General features: G+C 44.0%; 1 protein-coding gene across 1 annotated transcript in view; it reads left to right on the top strand.

Annotated features, from left to right (window-relative positions):
* Nucleotides 1-20948, top strand: part of CSMD1 (CUB and Sushi multiple domains 1) — a 1512254-nt gene that overhangs the window by 295032 nt on the left and 1196274 nt on the right. The gene's annotated exons all lie outside the window — the stretch shown is intronic.

The raw sequence follows: 20948 nt of genomic DNA, 5'->3' as shown, positions 1-20948 counted from the left end.
TTATTTTGAAATCTGACCATCCCAAAGAAACCACCAGGGTGTTACTAAGAAGCTAAAAATGGCACTCTGATGGCTTCTGAGTATTTGTAACTGAAAGGCATCCCAAGAAATTTCTGTCCTTGCTAGAACTCAGAAAGTCTTTATTTCATGTGTCTAACTGGTACATGGGATCCTGGGATCATATAAATCATATAACTGAGCCTGTTTCTCATTTTATTTTGGCCATCTTGAAGCTCGGGGCATATTTGTCTTGAAAGAATCAGAGATAGCCCTGATTAAAATACTCGAGTTGCACCTGGGAGCATGGGTGGCTCAGTTGGTTACATGTCTGACTTTGGGTCAGGTCATGATCTCATGGTTTGTGAGTTCAAGCCCTGTGCCAGACTTTACTGACAGCTTGGAGCCTGGAGCCTGCTTTGGATTCTGTGTCTCACCCTCTTTCTCTGCCCCTCCCCTGTGTGCTCTGTCTCTCTCTGTCTCTCTCTTTCAAATAAGTAAATAAATAAACATTAAAAAATTGTTCGAGTGATTTCCCATGTTAATTCTCTCCCTGGTCCTCACATCTTCCACGTTAGCTACCTTTGGCTGTCACTCTGTTCTCCCACCTACTGAAGCCTGGGAAACAGGTTTCCATCCATGTACAACATATTGACAAATCTGAACAATGTGATGAATCCACGCACAGCATATTGAAGTATTTGATAAATGTTCCCCTACGTGAGCAGGTGGTCACTGGCCAAGATTCCCCACCTGTTCTCAGCCCTAAACATGCAAGAGTCCTTTGGGAGCCATTCTTTAGTCTGTAGGCTACAAGTGAAGTGTTGGAAATTTAAACTTTTTGTCACTCAGCTCTGGTCGCTCATTCTGCTGCTGCTTCTTACAGCTGAGTCAAACACAAGGCTCTCATTTACATGAGACAGAGCCTGGGCTCAGATTAGCACAGGGCATGACAAGATAAAAAATAGATTCATTATTTGACCAGCTGATGGGCCTGCCCATAGAGCTTGTGAATTTAAATCACAAAATGGCAAGAATTGAAAGGGTTTAAAGTACTTATCAGCAGCCCTCTACTTTTGTCTCAAGGCAAGACCATAGCTGCATTTTTTTTCCCTATAGATTATTGCCTGTGGTATTCTTGCAGCTCTCACTTGAAGGAGATAAAGCCTGGCTCAGGAATCCATTCCTGTAGCTGATAACACGTGCAGTAGGAAAGCTCGGAGAGGAGTGCTTTGCTGAAAATTAGGCACCGGGGTCACCAATATCCAGCAAATGATTCCTGATAGATTTGGAGCTTTGAGACTCTGCATTCATTGACCTGATTTTCTCCTTCATACTATCTCAGAGCATTTTCGAGCATGTCCTGTGGAATCAGACCTATTGTCAGATATATGTTTACTGTTATTCCTCAGCTGTCAGAGCAAGAAGCCCTGTAAACCCTCCAACTTCTTTCCTTCCGCAAACGTGAACATCAAGAACACTGTAAGAGCTACTATGGCATATAAAAGAAGACAAATACAATTTAACTTGCTTTTTGGAGATTTCATATTTAGTTATAGGCTAGGAGGAAAGAAATCCAAGTTAGGAAATCCATCTGGACCAGGAGCCAGGAGTCACCGTTTCTGTTACTGGTTGTACTAGGAACACATTTTACGGTGGTCAAATTGATGAACCTAATTTAAACACTTATTTAGTTGTTGTTCCCATTGTACGTTTGTCAGAGGCCTTAACACACCCTGAAATTGTTGTCGTGAGAAGAGAATGAACTGGAAGAAAGGAGAGAAGTGTGGAGACACGATGCAGGAGAAGCCCAGACAGCGTGTCCACAGAGGGCCGTGCTCTGTGTAAATTGCAAACATCCGATGATTTGCATTCTTGAACTTTAAGAGGGTGGCTGAATATACCCGATATAAAGTAAATGTGTAAATTACTTTATTCAATTATCCCATTCAAATATTGCATTTACCCAAGTGTGGAATATTGTGATTATTCCGATTCATTTTTAGAAACCTGTGAAAGTCATAATTACAGATGTTCACTGTGACCTCTATCACCAGGACCTACATTTGGAATAAGAACCACAGTAACTTAAATTAATCGTAGGCCAAAATTACACATTACAACATATACTGAAGACAATAATATAATAGTTCCTTATTGGAGCCAGTGATTGACTTGCATCTGCCCATTTAATACGAAGAAGAGTTTTGTCTAGTGAAAATCAGGATATTTTATAGTTGGGGAAATGGGGAGATGGGAGACATGTTTCTCAACAGTAAAAGTATTTGAGTAGTTCGGGATTCCCTGTGTTTTAAGGTTAGAGAATGAAAGTACCCCATTTTGACCTTCAAGGAATTTACTGAGGATCAAGAAGTTTTGTGATGACCTCATTGGTGTTTTTGATTGGAAATGCATCAGAGTTGTGTGTGGCCTGCAAGAACTGTAATGCCCAAGATTTCAATATCACCCCAAAACCAGAGACCACCAGGGAGACTGATCACGCAGGCAATAGCAAAGGGCGGTTTTATTACAGGCTTAGGCTGGCTGAGCCTAAGCTCGGGCTCACAGACTTTACCGGCACAGTGGATCCGTGCTGAGAGCCCGGAACATGGCGGGGTAGGGCTTTGATGAGTTTTGGGAAGGAGGAGTTACAGGAAATCGCGACACAGGCGCAGTGATCCAATCGCAATGTACAGTATCATTGACAGCAGGTTTAACCATACACATTGTTCAGAGCATTCGTTACTTTTGGCAGGACCCAATTACAACATTTAGGGTATCTTTGAAATTAACCAATTACAGAGCGAGTTCAGGGTCTTATTCGGCGACTATCGGGTTAACTTTAACATTAGGTAACAGGGTCCCATCTAAAGTTCCCATCTGTAGGCCTCACCTTTAGGAATGTGGGGAGAGGTAGCTGGCCTTTCCTGATTGGGTACCGCAGAGTGGTCTCTTGCCTCAGGTAATGTGTAACCGCCTAATAGTTCCTGAGAGACGGACCCTTAGACCTTCTAGTTTAGAGGGGAAACTTAAAGCCTGTCATGGCGTCTGTTTGGTTCAGACTCGTGTTCTTACAGAACCACAACCCCAGTGTGAATGCTATGCCTCTCATCCATTCTGCCTTTTAAGGTAAAATACTGGAGTGTGTCACTTAAACAAACAAACAAACAAAATGGGCAGGGAAAAAAGTAAAAATGATTTGCTCATAAGTCAACTGAGTCGCTCAGAATGACACATGCCTAAAATACTTATTTTCCTCCTATAGATTCTGAGCTTGAAGAATTGATAGGACTCATGTGTACCTCGTAGCTAAGTTCACTGTTTAGAAATGATGTTATGGTCTGCGTGTGAATTTTCCTTGGAATGCATGTGCGCAGAAGAAAAAGCACAGACCCCTTACCGTTCTGTCAGCAAAAGACTCAGGATGTGAAACAGGAGGCTCAAATAGGAAAACGTTTTGAAACTAAGTGGTGTATTGATCTGAGGAGAGGGGCAAAAAATGAGTTAGCTAGAAGCGTGCAACAATTGTCTGTTGCTGTAGTAACGGAGATAACTCTGATCTTGATAGCAAAGGAAAATGTCAAGGAGAAAATAAGCATTTAGTTACAGTGATTGTTAGGTTTTATCAGGCCCGGGGTTTCTGCCTTCTGGGTAAACCGAGTAAGTCCTCTCTTTTGAGGGAAAACTGCACAGCTAGGGGGTACAGAGAGTTGTCAAAGAAATGCCCAAGTACACACCAGTTCTCCACCCCAGTCCCCAAGCCCTACTGCCCTCCCCGGCAGAAATCAGCCTTGGGATGCGATTTGTTGACAGAATTATGTTGACCATTGCAGAGTTTGTAAACACGATGGATAATGCATCATTCTTGCAAAAAAACACACTGAATTGCAGGGTTTTGTTCACTTTAAACATTATATTCATAGTATAAGCATATTTCAGTATCACTAGTCTTTATTACAGAAATTAAGTAATTTTCTAGTTTTGATATTTTTAATATTTCCCCATTTTGATTGTGGTAAAATATATGTATGTTTATATTATATAACATATATATAACTGTATACATACGTATATACATAATATAAAATGTGCCATCTCGACCATTTTTAAGCATCGAGTTCAGTGGTATTATATTTATAGTGTTATAGTGTGCAACCATTCCTACTGTCCATCTCTAGAAAGAACACTGTTCATCTTGCAAAACTCAGCCTCCACAGCCAGTGGACATATGGTCCTCATGGCCCCTTCCCCAGCTGCCGGCAACGCCATCTCTGTCTCTGTGATTCTGACTGCTCTGAGCACCTCTTAGAAGTGGAATCACACAGAATTTGCCTTTTGGTGACGGGCTTCCTTCATTCAGCTTAGGGTCCCCCAGGTTCATCCACGCTCTAGAACCTGTATGTCAGGTTCCTCCTTAGGGCTGAACTATACTCCATGGTATGCATGGACCACCTTTGTTCATAGCCATGAACGCTCAAGTTGCTTCGATGTTTCAGCTCTTGTGAATAATACTGCCGTGAACACAGGTATGCAAACATCTCTTTGATATTCCACTTTCAGTTTCTCTGATTATATACCCGGAAGTGGAGTTGCTGGATCACAGGGTAACTATAGTTTTAATTTTGGCGGGTGCCGCCATACTTGTTTTTGGAACAGCCGCCCCACCGTGTTCTTCTCCACGAGCGGTACCCGGGTTCCAGATGCGGCACGATCGCGCCAGCACTTAGCACTTTCTGTGTTTTTGAGAGTCGTCATCCTCATTGGTGTGAGGTGGCATTGCATTGTACTTCTGATTTATATTTCCCTGATCATGAGTGATGATGGGAAAATTTTTGTGCACTTACTGGTCATTTCTCTGTCTTAACTTGGAGAAAACCCAAATGCTTTGCCCATTTCTTAATTTTTCATTGTTATTGAATTTTTTCTCTATATTCTGGATGTTAACTCTTTGTCAGATATATAATTTGCAACTTTCCCCCCAGTTCTGAGGATTGCCTTTTTACTGTGTAAATATTTTCTTTGGGTGACATATTTTAAAAAATTTCTGTGAAGTTCATTTTGCCTATTTTTTCTTTGCTCTGCCTGTGCCTTTGCTGTCATATCCAAGAAACAATTGCCAGATCCAGTGTGGTGAAGCTTCTGTCCTGGGTTTTCTTCTGAGAGCTTTATCCTTTGATGTCTCACATTTAGGGCTTTTAGGGCTATGATACATTTTTAGTTAATTTGGGTGTATGTGTAAGGGCTGAATTTGTCTTTATTTCTCTCTTTCCCTCCCTGCTTTCTTTTTTCTCTCCTTTTTTTCTTTTTTCTTCTCTTCTCTTCTCTTATCCTTCCTTCCTTCCTTTCTCTCTCTCTCTTCACATGTTAGAGATCCATTGTTCCTAGCACCATGTTTTAAAAAGACTGTCCTTTCCACTGAATAATCTTGGTACCCTGGTACCCCAAAGTAATTTGACTATAAATGTGAAAGTTCATCTCTGGGCTCTCTATTCTGTTCCATTGGTTTATATGTCTGCCTTTATGCCCATAGTATGCTCTTTTGATCACTTTAGCTTTGTCATAAGTTTTGAAATTAAGAAGTAATTTTTATTATTTTTTTGTTATTTTTCCCCATATTTTTTAATATAGAATCTGTTACTGGAGATAAGCCTCAAACATGCTCACCCCCGCCTCCAGTTATGTACTTGGCACAGCCCTGCCCATTGGGATTCCTCTCATGAGGAACTGGCCCCTAGAGAGACTAAATGGCTTCATCCCATATTTTGTGATAACAGTGACACCTACCAAGGAGACTAGACAAGTGAAATAAAGCGTGCATGTACATTTACTTATTTGCACAGCACAGCCAACATCTACTGTGTGTATGTGTGTTTCCGATCTAAAATGAATTCAATTTTTGCCACGTCACCCAACGTATTCTAGATAAAGGGGTATATTGACAAGTTCACTGAACACTCTCATTGAGTCTCTGCCAGACCACGTGTGAGGCACCATACAGATGCATCTGTCTCTGTGCAGCCCAATCGCAAACATGTGCCTATGTTGGAGATGTTACCATTGACGGGCTGGGCACTTCAGAACTACACCAGCACTTGTCATGGTCATGGTCATACTTTGGGACAATTTTATTCTTAATTCTCAGTTCCTCATTGTTCTGATGAACAATGGACTTTTATACAAAGGCTGTTTGTGATGGAAGATAAGGCCTTTGCAAAAACATCATCTATTTTTGGAATTTAAGGAGACCCCAAAGGACATCGATTCATATAGTTGCCACTAACCGAGTTAATCAGGGCAGACTGGAAATCAGGAGTGTGATTATCCAGGATAGATTTTAAGATGAGAAGTTAAATTGAATGAGAGAGATTTTCATATCATTTCTCATGGCGTTGGGAACTGTTCTGGGGAATTACTAGGACCTACGGAATTATTTAAATGAGGACATGGAGGAAGTTCGGAAATCTGAGAACAAGTCTTTCCAGTTCTAACCTAACTAAATGCAAGACTGGGTAGGACTGCTGCCTTCAGTACCTTTCCTTGTACTTTACCTGCTTTTCCTCAATTCAGTCCTGTTGCTCCTGTGGTTTTGTTCTGGCTGTGATCGCTTCTGTGCTTTTGACGACGGGGCTCCTTTGCCACCTTCCCTGGTCTTCTAGGAAGATGTGTGGTTGCCCCCCTTTCCTATCCCCTGATTTCCCTGACATAGAGGCTCCAGCCTGCACACTGGGTTGGTCCGTGTCACACTTCCCATGTGGCCTGCGGACACCATATTGTATTGTATATTGTCTTTGGAGCTGACTCTCGCCATCCCTGGGATTCCACTAAGGCCGATAGTTTATACTTTTTGTCACTTGAGGCTCACGTGTGTCACTGTATACGATTCACTGCATGTGTCCAGCCTTTCTTTTTCAATTTTATTAAATGTCTGAATAAATACATGAAGTAACTACAACTACTGAAGAATTCCTAGGAAAGTTAGGTCTGAGAGAGACAACTCAGGTGGATGGTGATAGGATTTTTAAGCTAATTCAGGTGCTGGGTGCTAGTGCTTGAATATGGCTGGGACATTGTAGACTCTCGGGAATTTTTGTTTTCCAGAGTCCCAATAAATTCATTGATTTCCAAAAGTGGTGCCATTAAGTAGTTTGTGCCAATTTTTTGATGAAGACAGTGCCCTCCTTGTATAATCAGAAGATCACTATACTCAGACTAAACTCTAGAGAAATCTTCCACATTACTGATGTATCTATGCAAATATAATTTATTTTTCATGGGTTTAGGGGCTTACAACATCACTGACAGAAAAAGATTTATAGCAGTCTGGGTTCTTCTGATAAACTGCGTGTGTGCATTATTATATATAAGTTCATTATATATAGTATGTACTATTTTATATATTATGTGTAATTATATATTTTACATATATATGTGTAATTTGTATGTATATATGTAAAATATATTATACACATATATATATACACATATATACACACACACATATATATATATATGTATATACATAGGGAGGGGGAGGGAGGGAGAGGTAGGGAGAGATTGTGAGAATTGGCTCATACAATGTTGGGAGCTGACAAATCCAAAACCTATTAGGCAGCCCAGCCAGCAGGAAACTCAGGCAGAATCTCTGTGTTGGAGTCTGGAGATATAATTCTTTCTTCTTTAGAAAACTTCAGTCTTGGGGTGCCTTCGTGGCTCTTTGATTGAGTGGCCAACTCTTGATTTTGGCTCAGGTCATGAACCCAAGGCTATGGGACTGAGCTCTATGTCAGGCTCTGTGCCAAGTGTGGAGTCTGCGTAAGAGCCTCTCTGTCTCTCTCTCTCTCTCTCTCTCTCCCTCCCTCCCTCCCTCCCTCCCTCCCTCCCTCCCTCCCTCTCCCTAGTGCACACACACACTTCTTTTCTCTAAAATAGAAGAAAAGTAAAAAAAAAAAAAAAAAGAAGAGAGAAAATCTCAGTCTTTGCTCTGAAGATTGTCAACTGACTGGCTAGAGCCACTCACAATATTTCAAGGAATCTGCTTTATAGATAATCAATGTTAAGACGTCTAAAACTTCACAGCGGCATCTAGTTGGACCAGCATTTGACCAAACAGCTGGCCACCACAGCCTAGCAAAGTGGCCAGATAAAATTAACCATCACTGGAAGTCTAAAGATGGGTAGGTGCTAGGGATGGTTCCTGTAGACTACCCGATGACAGGAGAACACATTCTTCAGTAGAGCATTACAGAAGTGCAGTGACAATATGCACATGGACTAGGAGGGGAGTAAGCAGGTGGGGGGAGCTGTCAAGTGAAGACCCTGAGACACGGAAGAGATAACCAGGGGAGACCTATGGATGCAGAATCCAGGGAATGCAGGTTTATAAATGTTAATAAGATCAGTACTGCAGTCTAGAACAGATGGTTGCTCTAACCCTCATCCTCATATCATCAGTGTGGTCTGATCATTCTCAGCACTATGGATAAGGCATAGTTCTAAGCACCTTGTCATAGGCATGATGCCATTGAAGACATAAAGGGAATTCTACTAGAATTTCCATTTTGCAGCTGAGGTCACTGAGGACCAGGGAGGGAAGAGGTAAGACGCGCCGTTAGGCAATGTGATTCCAGAGGCTTCCCTCCGAGCAGACTTAAGGATCCCCACACATTTCCACCGGCAGACTGGATGTTGGCATCTCCACTTTCCAGGCAGGTGGTTCTGCAGTCCTTTCTGGTGAGACAGCATTGAGAACAGGGCTTCCTGTAAGTGGACGCGCTCTTCTGCATTTAGATTAGTGTCTTTTCACATATTCGCAATAACCTGAGCAGCAACAAACAGGGTGGCAATCTCTGACACGCATTGAACGCTCCCTGTGTGTTAAGGGCCATTCTCCCCATTTCCCTGTTTGGAGGACTTTAGGCAAGGAGAGAGTGAGTGTCTCTCACAGAGCAGTGCTAGCCTGATTTCCCAGATAGGGACACAGAGACGCAGAGGTTTAATTAAATCATTCAAGCTTCTTGTGGCAGGAGTGTGGGGAGGTGGAAATTCAACCCCAGGAGATGTGTCCTGGGAGCCTGGGCTGGCGGCCTGACAATAAATTCTTGTGTATTATCTCTCCTAGAGCTACATATTCAACAAAATCGGAGCTGCTCCTCGCAGATGGGGGCTTAGCTTTCAGCTTGGCTTTGTACAAGGCAAGGGCGTAACTTGTGTTGGGTTCAGACTCCTAAGTGAAGTGGCATCCTGCCTTGCAAAGGATTTTCCAGAGGTGCACTTATTTCCAATCACGTGCTATTGGATTTCACCTGTGACTTTCAGATCTTCTGAACAAAGTGCTGGCCTGAGAACGTAAAGTAGTATTTTTATGAAACAATCTTGACATTGGCAGTGGGTGCTCCTTGCACGGTGAGACGTGTTGGTGTTGCTAGGCTCTTCCGTATCGTGTTCATCTGGAAACCAGAGGCACTAAATCTATGGCAATTTGTGCATTCTTATAGAGACATATGATAGTCTAGTACTTTCTCCAGCTCATTCCACTGTCTTAATTAAAAATATTTTGTGTAAAATAGTAGATGATTGGAGAAACATCATTAGATCCTACAAATAAGGTTTTCCTGGAATCTTCATCTTTCTTCACACATAACTTAATTTTGAACTTGAAAACTCACTACAGACAATCAGATGTATGTCTAAAAGTGGTAGCTCACAGTGGGATAGTAGTTACTCCCTCTTCGTGTGCACAGAGGCCAACATTCTCCCCGGGCTAACAAATACCAGAACTGAAGAGAAACACTGCTCGTGTGTGTGTGTGTGTGTGTGTGTGTATCTCAGTGTCTCTGCATGTAATGGGTGTCTGTGTGTGCAGGGTGGTGGGAAAGGGGGGTGCCGAGAGGGACTGCAGCAGAAAACAGGAGAACACACATGTTCCTGAACTCGGTGGTGATGATGATAAACGCTCTGTTTTTAGCCCAAAAACTGAAAAGTGGATTTTACTCACTGGTGCCTGAAGCGAACCCATAAACCCACCTGCAGCTTGGTGGGGGAGTTAATTTGAGTGCAGCGCTATTATCTTTTTTTAGCCATTTAGCTATTGGAATATTGAAAAGGATTGCAGTCGTGCCCCAGAGAGCCTTGGAGAGCGGCCCTCTGGCTCACTGGTCCTGGGGTCTGGTGGGGTGGCCCACAGCAGTGCTCAGGGGCCACCACAGTTGCTCACTCAGCCTCCCGATCACTGCCCTCCCCGGACGCACCATTACGGTTACCGGAGCAACCTGACATTCTCGTGGCAACTGTATTTTGGCAAAAACAGAAATAGGTGATTTGGTTGAGCCTGATTGATAAGATAAAGCCTCCGTATCAATAATTGTTTGTGTGTTTGAGTCACTCACGTGAAATTTTTATTTCAGATGTGCTCTGCACAATGAAAGACAGTACCTTCCAGTGCCCAGGCCAACGGAGACTTTCAGAGATAGTCAGGGTGTGGGTGGGTAAGTAAACTCTTAATGTACAGGTTAAGTATCTTTTGAACAAGCTTCCTGTGTTATGAGCACTAAGTAATAATTCTTTGCTTGGAAGAAAAATACTGAGTCAAATGCCCAAGACTCTCCTGGAAAGATGTGACACGTGATGTCAGCTCGTTCATATTTAGAAAGGTCACTTTGAAACCTCTAGGAAGATAGGAGCATTGAAGTCACCTGACTAGGGAGACCTGGGACAGCTCCCTTTTAGCTTTTGATAATGCGGAGACTCTTCAGTGACAGGAGAAAGCCACGGAAGCCATCACAGACGTGGCCTTGCTCTCTGCCGCCCCCTAGAGATGCATCGCACCGCCCCCAGTTCCGTCCAATTCCCACTGAGGTGGAAACGCTGAAACATGTTGAGAAACGAAACATGAAACCCACAAGAGGCTTAGCAAGGTTCTCCTGACCAGAAGCTGGGGTGCCTTCTCAAGAATCTGCAAGCCAACAACCACCGGCCGAAGGTTTGGGGACCTTGCACCTGCTACAGAGTAGATTAGCTTCTGGAGAAAACTCTTATCCTCAAAGCAGTATATTCGCCCAATATGTTCAGTTACTGATTTCACAGACTGACCCCTCCCTGGAAGGGACACGTGGAATTCTGGAAAGGGGAACCGGTGGTGTGGCAGCCATGGCGTGGGATCAGCGCAGGGTGGGTGACCACGGCGGGGTCACTGTCCTCACAGCAGTCCTGCTGGTTCTCTGGAGGAAGGCTTTCCGAGTTCCTGTCCTCAGGCACGGTATTACGGAGGACGATTTGGCATCCCACCAGCTTATGTGGGGAAGAATATTATCTTTCCTTTTTTTTCATTTTTGTGTAGTTGTATCTTGGAGGGTAGGAGAAGTAAATTATTTAAAAAATAAATGCACGTCTCTTCGCATGTGGTATGTGTACGAGAATAATGCTAAGCCCTGTAGCACATGAACAAAAGCAAGTAGTGTGTGTGTGTGTGTGTGTGTGTGTGTGTGTGTGTGTCTTGCATTAGTTTGTGTTGTGGGTATCTTTCAACTAACAGGTCCAAAATAATTCCTACTTAAGAATCTGTACCCTGAGTCACTGTTAAGGGCTTGATGGAAACAATGTAACAATGTGTTCACCGGAGGCACGAGAAGCCGTGCAGCGTGCACACCCGGCCTCTGTCCTGGGCCCCCTGCTCTGTGGTTTGTGTGCATTATTACACCATCATTACACCGCCCCTCCAGGGGCTGGATCAGCAGTCTTCAGTATAAAGGAAGACTGAAATCTGAAGCCCAAGAGGAATAAAGACTATGAACATAAATATTATAGTGAGATTCTGACAAAGTTGAGAATTCATTATCAAAAATACCATTGCAAACTAAATCTTCCAGAATGCACACCAAGTCAAGTGATAAAGACATCTTATGAGCTTGATTACAGTGATTCGAGCAAAAATTTCTGTGCCTCAGTGACCCACTCGGTTGAGCCTTGAACTCTTGATTTTGGCTCCGGTCATGATCCCAGGGCTGTGGGATGGAGCCCCTCCATGTTGAATGGGGAAACTGTTTGAGAGATTGTCTCTCTCTTTCCCTCTCTCTTTCTCCCCCGTCTAAATTAATTAATGAATCAATTAATTAAATAAAACAAATTTTCTAGCAAAAATTGCTAAAACTTCTAAAACCCTAGTGGTATTTTTCAGTTTTTTGTCCCATAATATTTTATTTTCAAATTGTTTTCCATACAACACCCAGTGCTCTTCCCCTTAAGTGCCCTCCACCATCACCACCACCTCTTTTCCCCCCCTCCCCCTTCCCCCTCAACCCTCAGTTCATTCTCAGCATTCAATAGTCTCTCAAGTTTTGCATCCCTCTCTCTCCCCAACTCTCTCTCCCTCCTCCATTCCCCCTGGTTCTCCATTAGGTCTCTTTTGTTTTCCGGCTAGACCTATGAGTGCAAACATATGGATTCTGTCCTTCTCTGCCTGGCTTACTTCACTCAGCATGACACACTCAAGGTCCATCCACTTTCCTACGAAGGGCCATATGTCATTCCCTCTCATTGCCATGTAGTACTCCATCGTGAATATATACCACATCTTCTTGATCCATTCATCAGGTGATGGACATTTAGGCTCCTTCCATGTTTTGGCTATTGTTGACATTGCTGCTATGAACATTTTCAGTTATTTTAAAAAATGGAATGATTTGTCAGAGTTCCAACTTAGTAAAGAGCTCAGTGACCCTGATGAACCATGGATTTTGGGCCTCAGTGCAGCTTTGAAAGCTCTCTCTGCTCGGAGGGACATGTGGATATGCCACTCACTGGGGAAAGGTCGATTTTTCAGTCATAAGCTGTTGATATTTTTTTGTAATTTTAAAAATGTTTATTTATTTGTGAGCGAGCACAAGCAGGGGAGGGGCAGAGAAAGAGGGAGACACAGAATCCGAAGCAGGCTACAGGCTCTGAGCTAGCTGTCAGCACAGAGCCCTACCTGGGGCTCGAACCCATGAACTGTGAGATCATGACCTGAGCTGAAGCGGGATGCGTAACGGACTGAGCCACCCAGGCGCCCCTGGTTGTAGATATTTGTAAGCAAATAGACTTTGCTTAGAATAAAGAGGCAAGAACAACACTTTACATTTTTTGTAGTCCTGTCAACCTTGGCCTTATGCATGACAGTGGAAATTAATGAAGATTAAGGAGTCAAACCATCCAGAACATGGAAGGAGTAAAAAGAAATTATGGATCAGGGCTCCTGGGTGGCTCAGCTGGTTAAGCACCTGACTTCAGCTCATGTCATGATCTCTTGGTTCTTGAGTTCGAGCCCCGCGTCAGGCTCTGTGCTGACAGCCTGGAGCCTGGAGTCTGTTTCAGATTCTGTGTCTTCTCTCACTGCCCCTTCCCCGCTCGTGTTTTGTCTCTCTCTCTCTCTCAAAATTAAATAAACGTTAAAAAAAAAACTTAAAAAAAGAAATTATGGTTCAAAAGGTTATTCGTGCTGATAAAGAGAGAAGTCAGATCTCACATCAGTTTCACTGAGGTCTGGGAATCTATATTTCGAAGCTAGGAAGAGCCTCTTTCCCCGTGATGAGGAAGTTCTGTAGTAAGTAGGTGCCACAGAAAGGAAAACGCATAGAATTTGAAAACCACGGTGGTGACAGTCTTGCAGTGTGATCTTGGGTAAGACTTTAACCTTGCTGATCACTTATTTCTTTGTGCACAAATCGACGTGCGGTTCTCTGCTTTAGACTTATCCTTACACTGGCAAATAAAACCCACAGATCACCCCCAGAGTGCCTACGGATTCCTAGTGGATTCCTAGTTACTGCTGCTTTTCTTTCCCAGGAGGATACAATTTACCAGTAAATGTTACCACACCAGTTTTGTGCAACAGCTAGATCACAGGGCAAAAGGAAATATTCAGGTCATGTGGAGGGCAAACAAGTATCAGATACACAAATGCAAAAGAAAGATGAACTGTTCTTTGCACAATGTCTTAATTTTCAAACCAACTCTTGCCTTCTTTTATACATATTGAGGAGGGTCAAATTTTGCCTTTAAATTCAGAAGCGTAATGCATTCCACTAAATTTTCTCAGCCCTAGATTTCTTGCTATCCTTGATTTGATACTTTTAGTATGTGTGTCTAGACTGGAAACACATGCTAGGAGCAGGTTTTGTGTCATTCTGTCCCCCTTCTGATTTCCTGACTCTGTTGCTGTGTGAATGACAGTGATGAGGTCTAGTTGGAGAGCTAGGAGAAGGGACGTGTCACACAGGTGTGAATGGAGCGAGCACGGAGGCCGGTTCCCTGCTCAGGACCACCAGGTACAACCAGAAAGTTGGAAACAGTGTAACTGGTTGGGGGAAGGTTCTGTGAGGCGCGCAGTGAACTCTCCTCAGCGGAGTGTTTGCGTTTGCACTCACCTTCCTGTTAGTTTCCTGCCTACGTTTATTCTCTTTTAGAATTGTTCTCTCAAAGGATGGAGACAGAAATGTAAGAAAAACCACTGAGAAAACAAATGAGTACAACATGCGAGTTTGCACTGAGGACCACAGAAGACCTAGTTTTATACCGTTTTTGAAGACAAGTGAAGTGTCATGTCTAGGTTACATACGTAATGACATGGAGCATTTCCGTCTTCCAGGAGGGCTGGTTGTCAGTCATGAAGGATGTTGCTGGCAGGTCCCCCCCCCTCCCCACCTTTCTGTTCTATTGTGTCTGTTCTTTGAGATTTTTCTCCCCTGTCAGAGTCTGTAGCCATGACCTTCCCTGGCTCTCACTCCCTTCTCAGGCTTCTCTTCTCTGCCTGCACTTCAAAAGTAGACACTCGCTAAGGTTAGGGCCCATAATTCTCTTTCTTCCCGTTATAGACTATCCTTTGGAGACAAAATATTTTCTGAAACTTCGACTATGAGCTTTTCGTAGAAGACTCTCAAAGCCAAACTTCTGTTTGTGATTTATTTTCTGAATCCCACTCCTCCAGGCCTAGCCGTCCACTAAATTCTCCCAGAAGACATTCCAGTCTTGCCCCATTTCACATTACCCAGAGTAAAGCCCCCAGTTTCTAGTGTCCAGTCCTGGTTGCCTGCTGGCATCTCCTGTCTTGGAGCAGTCTTTAGTGCTGATTTTTATCCTTTATTTTCTGTGGTTTCCTGTTTTTCCTTTTTTTTTCCCAGTAGGGACACAGAGAATGTTACAGGGGCCTCTGCCTTTCACCTTTCCTTGTGTTACATCTCGTCTCTCATAGCGGGTCGTCCTTTCTCTCTGCACCTGCCACTTCCCTCGTTCCCCACGGCAGGTGGGCCTCCATGTGTTCCTTCATTCAGCAGCTTGCCCATCGGCTTCCCGTCTCTCTGTGTGATCTGTACATCCAATCACCTCACACCTTCACGCACTACTCTGGTCATGTCACACATCTTGCTAATCCAGATCTCGTCTGATAGACACAAATTACCTGCACTTTTCCATATTCCAAACCCAGTGCATCTCAGAGTGAGGCCCTCATGCAGAGGGTTTGCTAGAAATCTGAATTACCCTTCTGGTAACACACGGGTCTCACCGAGCTTTGCTGTTAGCGCAGTGGGCCAGCAACGATGGCTTGGGTCCCCTCAGGTGAGGGACAGGGTGGGGTCAGATGATCATAAACAGAGAAAGCTGTTCTAGCTGGTAAAACTCTGGTCCATCATATCCTGACTAAATTCATACATAGAATAGCACTCTCAATTATTTTAATTTTTTAATTTTATTAATTATTTTGAGAGAGAGAGAGAATTTTTAGCAGGCTTCATGCCCAGCACAGAGCCTAATGTAGGGCTCAGTCCCACAACCCTGGATCATGACTTGAGCCAAAATCAGGCGTTGGACACTGAGCCGACCGAGCCACCAGGTGCCCCAGCTCTCCCAAATATGCCGACCATTTGGAGAAGTGTGTGCTTCTCGGCATTCATTTTCAGGTTCCTCAGCATCTTTACATGGCCAGAACTGGAAGTTCAGGGGAGTGGAGCGGGAAGCCCATTCGCATCTTCCGGGTGTAGAATTCTGTCTACAGTCATGAGGTCCGCCCCGCACGTTCTTCTCTGGGAATACGGACGGTTATTGGTTCATAAATGGGCAGGCTGAGAAAATATTCCATTACTTTCATGTGTTCCTCTGTTCCTCTCTTCTGTAGTAATCTCTCTTCACAGTTAGAAGTAGTGATGCAGGTTTTCATGCCAAGTAAGGAAGTAAGAATCAACAGAGAGATGAGAGTTGCAGGGGAATGTGAGCGCTGACTGTTCTCACCAGAGGCAGCCTCCACGTACTACCTGGCTTCCATGGAGTTTGTTCCGGGATGGGTCACGGTGGCGCTTGGAGGCTTGTGTCCGGGGTTACCTCAGGTCCAGCATCAGCTTACCCACCTCCGCCCTCCCTAGGTGCATAACTGTAGCCCTTTCTGAGGGCCGTGGGGCAGCATTCAAGGGCTGAAGTCTTGATATCCTGTCCAAATGCAACTGCCTGCCTTTTGTTTCAGAGGCCTTATATCTAAAATTAACTCCGGACAACATTTCCGGGGACCCCGTATTCTGTAGTGTGTGGGTCGGAGGACCCAGGAGTCCGTAGTCTATGGGTCTGGGAGGTCTACACAGCCTTCCGTGCTAAGCTGTGCAGTAGACTCTTAGAATCCATGCTTCCATTTTCATTTCAGGTGAAAAACCAAAATTAACCAAAACCTTTCCTCACATATTGTCACGCCTTACGGATGCCAGAATGGATTAAATTGCCCTCCATCCTCCGAGCTGGGTTTTCCACAGTGTTGTTCTGTTTTCTTCTGTGTGGTCCTAAGGCTGTAAGAGGGAACGAACTAAGCTATTTCACTCCTTCACGTGTCCATCCTCTGAAACTGCTCCCAACAGTGGCCACTAGGAAACGGGTCCTGGAGTTAAGGGTGAGCCATCTGTTTCCAAAGAGACTTCAGGATGGGGGCTTGATTTGCTGCTTTCCACTCGTAAGTGCTGGGCTGTTAGCTTCCCTGCTGGGATTAGGGGTCTCTCCGCTTTCCTCCTTGGCATCTCATTGATATGAGGGCTGTTTTCACAGCCCTCCTGGTCCTGACCTCTGTGCTGGAGCATATTCCTCGATGAGATGCATATTAATGGAGAGACAATAGAAGAAATCCTCTCAAGTCCCAGGTCCCCGGTTAAGGGAAATCTCTCCTCGCGCATCACTGAGACTCCCCTGTTGTGCTTTGCTTTCTCCTCGCTTCACTTGCCCACGACATTGTTCAGCATAACCAGCTGCACGTGAAGTTTAAACAGAGTATTTCTGAAAAGGTGTAGTTGAAAGGGCAAAGCTGTACAGTCTGCACCGAGCCTCTTGGAAGGCTGTAGAACTGCACTGTAGAACTCGGCTGCCCGCGAGTGGGCTGTGGACCCTGGGGGTCCTCGCAGTAAGGAGCTGTGCCATCGGCTGACCAGTCCCAGTGCCTGCGGCCTGGGGACGTGCTGTCTCCAGGGGCATGGCTCACTTCCTTCCTGCAGGACTCCGACGGGCACCTTCCTGGAAGAACTACCCTGCATGCCGCCTCTCAGCACCAGGTCTCCAGCTTTCCACCTGTCATCCCACCGGAAGTCACCCTAGAAGGGGGCGGAGGGGGGTAAGGAGAATCTGAGGGAACCAGTCCCAATGTCTGATCCTTCTCATTCGTCTCTACTTCACTCTAGTGTGTTTTTCTTTCTCTTTCATATAGATTCTGTTGCCTCTTGGCTTCTGTTCATTGTCCTTTCTCTTCTGTCCTGCAGCTTCTGCACAGCTGGCTGGACCGGCCACAGACTCCTGGGGCACAGGTGTGTGGCCCCAACCAGATCATTTCCCTGAGCGGGACTCCACGTCCCTGTTTGTCAAAGGGGGGGGGTGTCCCTGGGTCTGTCCATCCATGGTCTGTCTGGATGCTTGCTTGGAGCAACATGGTCTGCCATCTGTGCAGGGCACCTCTCTGTCAAGGAGACAAGGACATGGCTGGGACACTGAATGCCTTGCTATCCAGAGGGAATTTATACATTTTTTACATTTCACAGTTTTTAGGAGGCTTAACTACTCTATAGACTAAGACCATGATACAATAATTTTCTCCTTGCTGCAGGATCTTTTAAGCAGAATTGATTTCAAATGCTACCCAAATTCTCTTGTCTTATATGGGTGGCCAAAAATATTTAGACCTAGAAAGGGACAATCAGGGTTAAAATAATCCCTTTTCATTGCAGAGAGGAACAGCTTCAGAATAGCTATTAAACTTCTCTGACTTCTCATTTTTTTAGCCATTTAACTCTGTACATATGTATTTTGGGGCTGGACAATATTCATCTCTCTTCAGATGCCTAGTGTACTTCCAAACTTGTTGCCAGCTCCTTGAAAATCAGTAATGTTCTATAGAGAGTGAGGATTTGTAGATTTTCCTTAACTATGTCCAGCATTTTCTTCCTTCTATACTTTTCTTATACGTGGAGTTTTTTGATCATCATCATCCTACCCATTCCTTAGGGCCTAATTCATATCCTGCATTTTTGTATGACCTGCTTTGAACCCACACCTTCACACACTTTTCCTTTGTCTAATTCCCAAAAGTAATGTGTCCTACAACCGCTGTGACACGTGACAATATTCAACCATGTACAGTCGTCTTGCGAAGAGATCTTAAGTTTATTGGCAGCTGAGGGATGCTAAGTCCCCTTTCAGGATTCCGCAGCATGTGCCACAAAATAGGCGTTCAGTTCCCATGTATGACATGAAACAATTTGATTTTAAGCAAGTATTTAAAATTTTTAAAGACAGTACGCTTTAAAATAAAATGATATAGTCATGTGCTTCTTATATGGAGCTATATGGTAAAAAGAAATTCAATCAAAAAAGAAAGTTTCAGCTACGTTGTTAAGAATGCAAATCAGATAAAATGGATGGATGAGGAAAGCATATGATGTTACACCTGTATCTCTGTAACGTGGACAGTTCATTTCCATGTATGGTGAAAACCGTCTGTGGACCAGTCATTTCAAAACGAACTGCAAGAATAGGATTAATTTTGCCTGCTGAGGATGATGGGAATGTCTCCTCCAGTGACAGTTTTGTAGTGATGATGTGGGGAAATGTGAGAGCCTCATATGGATAGTCTGGAAAAGACAGGAGTCCAAAAAAAATTGCGCTATTTCTTAATGGGTGTATGCGAAAAAAAAATAGAATTGCCCAATGGAAATGTTTATCCATGAAGCCACTGATTTCTATTACTGTTTTAACAGAAATACAGAGTCACCTTTTCATGTTCCTCAGCACTGAACTATGCAGATGAAGAGCATCAAGGGGAGATAATTTATTCTGTGCCTGTTACGTACCACACACACATCCTCTCCTTTAGTCTTTGAAACATCCCTAGCCTTTGGATTGTTTATCTAGATTGTATACATGGAGGAGTAAGCTAAAGTCAGGCTCCAAAAGTGCTTTGGAAAATGTGGATAAAAATAATTTTCTAATTGCTAAGTCTATGTGTTTTAGCTAGTGAAGCGAGACAGGAGAGAAATTGTTTGGCCATTTCTGGAGAAAATAATAGAAAAAGAGACTTGGTAAGCTCTGAATACATCAATACAGAGAGTATGAATAAGAACAAAGGGAAATTGAAGCATCCTTCATTGATTTATTTATTTATGCATTTGGTAAACATTTTGGACACTATGCTCAATTAATGTACTAAGTGTCAGGACACAAATGTGTATGACGCTATTCCTGACTTTTCAGGTTCAGGAATACAGATCAAATACAGGGAAAATTTTGGTGTAACATAAGGGAGTGTGATGAATATTAATAACGGAGGTGTATTTAAGAAATTATGTAAACACACATGAGAAAATGATGTATACAGGAACAAATATATGAAGGTAATGCTTAAAACTAGACCATCCAGAGTGAAAGCACCTTACATTGGGAGGAAGTGGATGAGAAGAGAAACATATTTTTACTTATTGGTATAAATCACTCATTGAAGGGAAACAAGTAGTGTGACTTTATCAGAAGACGAAGATTATTATATTGGTTTTATTTTTCTCCCCATTATGAGTCATATTGTCTTGTTTGCATACCGGCTAATTTTTCTTAGATGCCAGACATGGTGCGTTTTACCTTTTCAGGTGTTGTATATTTTGGGATTTCTTTAAATAGTTCAAGCTTCATGCTTTGATCTGGTGCACAGTTCAGTTGCATTTAAACAGTTGGATCCTTTTGAAATTGTTTTCAAACTTTGTTGAGTAGGACCGGAGAAATATCGAGTCTGGAACTCGTTTTGCTGAGTTACTGAGGCAGTAGCCTTCCGAGTACGTGACCCAGGGCTCCGGTGTCAGGGGATTGTCCGGCTCTGGCTGGGAGGACACAAGCACTAGGCTCTGTGTGAACTCCGTGGGTGGTCCCCACGGTTCCTTGGGGCTCCTTCTCCGGCTTCAGGTCAGCCTCTGTCTTGCCTTGGGTCGGGTCGTTATGTCCGTGACTTTGCTGATGGCTCTCACCGGAGACTCTAGGAACCGCTCGGTGCTGCTCTCCCTTCTCTGGACTTTGCGCTGTCGTCCTTGCCCCACACCCTGCTCCATACCGTGTAAACCCTGACTCCCCCAGTCAGGGAGACTGCCAGACCCTGCGGGGTCCCCTTCCCCCCCTGCTCTGTGCACACCCCTGCTGGGCAATCTCCCGGCACTGGCGGGCTCCCTCGTGTTTCTTCCCTCGGGAACCTCTGCCCCACACCACCTAATAGTCAGCATCCAAACATTTTTTCCTATATTTTTTCTTTTCTGTTTTTAGTTGCTTCGGGTTAGAGGGTAAGTCTGGACCTACTGCCCTACCAAAGCCATGGTTAAAAATACCTATTATTTGTGGGCGCCTGGGTGGTTCAGTCAGTTGTGTCCAACCCTTTGTTCCAGCTCAGGTCCTGACCTCACAGTTTGCGAATTCAAGCCCCACGTCAG

This window comes from Suricata suricatta, chromosome 1, assembly GCF_006229205.1.
Source record: "Suricata suricatta isolate VVHF042 chromosome 1, meerkat_22Aug2017_6uvM2_HiC, whole genome shotgun sequence".
NCBI lineage: Eukaryota > Metazoa > Chordata > Mammalia > Carnivora > Herpestidae > Suricata > Suricata suricatta.
The sequence above is the reverse complement of the archived record's forward strand: the minus strand, read 5'-3'. Positions and strand labels throughout refer to the sequence as shown.